The sequence below is a fragment of the Sinocyclocheilus grahami genome, unplaced genomic scaffold, assembly GCF_001515645.1.
Source record: "Sinocyclocheilus grahami isolate Dianchi unplaced genomic scaffold, SAMN03320097.WGS_v1.1 scaffold1086.1, whole genome shotgun sequence".
NCBI classification, from domain to species: Eukaryota; Metazoa; Chordata; class Actinopteri; order Cypriniformes; family Cyprinidae; genus Sinocyclocheilus; species Sinocyclocheilus grahami.
In genome coordinates, this window is record NW_015506265.1 from 110,134 (window position 1) to 112,329 (window position 2,196).

The 2,196-nt window shown below is 33.7% G+C and overlaps 1 protein-coding gene across 2 annotated transcripts in view; it reads right to left on the reverse strand.

The window, feature by feature from the left end:
- Window positions 1-1,753, reverse strand: part of LOC107566588 (acetyl-coenzyme A transporter 1) — a 10,658-nt gene extending 8,905 nt beyond the window's left edge. Inside the window, exon 1 of one of the 2 annotated variants that reach the window (XM_016252078.1) lies at window positions 1,515-1,753. The gene's annotated coding sequence lies outside the window, so the exon portion shown is untranslated. The remainder of the gene's footprint in view (window positions 1-1,514) is intronic. The other variant, XM_016252079.1, reaches the window with a different exon arrangement.
- Between the last annotated feature and the right edge of the window lie 443 nt (window positions 1,754-2,196).

A 2,196-nucleotide genomic window follows, 5' to 3' on the forward strand; every position in this document is an offset into this window, starting at 1 on the left:
TCCTGTAAAAACCACAAAAATTCCTTGTGTTTGCGCACACTTAAGTGGTGAATAAAACTCATTCTGATTCTAATAAGAAAGCACCCCTACAACAACTTCTAAAAGTGAACGTCAGTGTTTTACTCGAGCATTACATAAAAATGTATTTTTAACATTAGTGTAATCATTTTAACATGAGTTTAGGAACTGAATAATAAAAAGGAAAAATAAAACACTGCTTAGTATTTACTCTTTGAATTCAATATGCACTGATTCTTATTTAAGCTACAAAAGTTATTTAGGTAAGAGCAGTGAGTGATTTTCTTTTTGTCTTTTGTTCATGGCCCCAAATATTGCAAGCTGTAGCAATATGCACATTTGCGATATTTCGATAATTTTGATATATTGCCCAGCCCTAATACATACATACATTATTCATATATATATATACACACACACTCTAAATTATTTTTCATTGAAATTTTTGTATTAGTGTTGTGAGTTTGTTTTTTTCTTTGTAATATGTATATACGGCTTTCATTCATTTTTATTTCCATTTTACTTTTCCCTTTTAGTAACTAAACTACCATATACAGGTGCATCTCAATAAATTAGAATGTCATGGAAAAGTCAAATTGTGAAACTCGTGTATTAAATAAATTCAATGCACACAGACTGAAGTAGTTTAAGTCTTTGGTTGTTTTAACTGTGATGATTTTGGCTCACATTTAACAAAAAACCACCAACAAATTAGAATACTAGGTACATAAGACCAATAAAAAAACATTTTTAGTGAATTGTTGGCCTTCTGGAAAAGTATGTTCATTTACTGCACATGTACTCAATACTTGGTAGGGGCTCCTTTTGCTTTAATTACTGCCTCAATTCGGCGTGGCATGGAGGCAATGTCTCCAGGATGCTTGAGGAAACCTATCTGCAGAACTATGCACAAGTGTACCAAGGACAAAAGCGGTTTAACATGCAAAGGGTGTTAATAGTTAATAGAAGTTAACTGATAGATCAAATCTATGACATTATTTTTTAAAGAATCTTCACTTTACAGCGTTGTTTCACAAGTGCCTTTTAACAGTACTGTAGCTTTGCAGGTAGGCTTCTTCAGTCATCTCGGAGACATTGACAGTTCTTCTGGATTTAGTCTGTCTCCGTTTTTTTCTGATTATTCATATTCCATTTACAATTAAAAGCTAAATAAACGTTTGGAAATGTAAACTGATAACTACTGGCACACTACAGCAAAAGAAAGAAATAACTGACTTAAAAACCACGAAAACTGGGGGAAATGTGTATTCCTCTCCAGAGAAGCTCTCTGACACGAAACTACGAAACCACTTAAAAAAACACAAATAAAAAAAGCTAGTTCTGATTCTTATGGCACGCAAAGCTGAGTAAACAAACGACATCACATCAGAGACATTATCATGCAACACACTTTGATTAGCGAACATACTCAGAAAGAAAGAATCACACAAGTATGAGATGGAATAGAAGCAGAAAATATACTGATTCATGGTTACCTTGCACTATGATGACATACCACATGACAAGTCAAGACATCAATGGACAAAATGTTAACTTCACGTTATATAAATGACGGGAAAAAACAGACTGTTTCTTGACTTCAGATGAGCTGCACTTTACTGACACCAAAACATCCACGTTAATGGATCATATACCTAGTGTTTACAAGACGCAGAGAAGCGCAGTAAGTACACCTGACTGCTGAAATGAGAAGGAAGCCGGAGCGGTGCGTCAGTAAAATGTGTCCGAATGCTTCAGCTGACGTGTCTTACAGCGTCTGTTTTTAGTTCCGCCCGGTGTCATGACATTTACACACCGTTTACGCAGGCATATTTTACATATAACTGACGCGTGACAGGTTTGCTATATATATATATGGATCAGTTTATGAAATCATTCATATATTTTCAAAAACAGGCAATTATTAGAGAAGCCAGATTAACTCTGTTCTATGTTATGCATAACCATAAATGATATCATAAACTTTTAACTGTACTACACCTTCTTTAAAAAAATAAAAATAAAAACCCTTAAACCCTAAACAGAGACAGATGGCATAATTCTGTAAGTATTAAAGAAATCATTCACCTAGAAATGAACATTCTGTCATTGTTTACACACTCTCATTTTGTTCCAAATCCATATGGTTTTCTAAAGTAGATCAAAAAATTCAATATT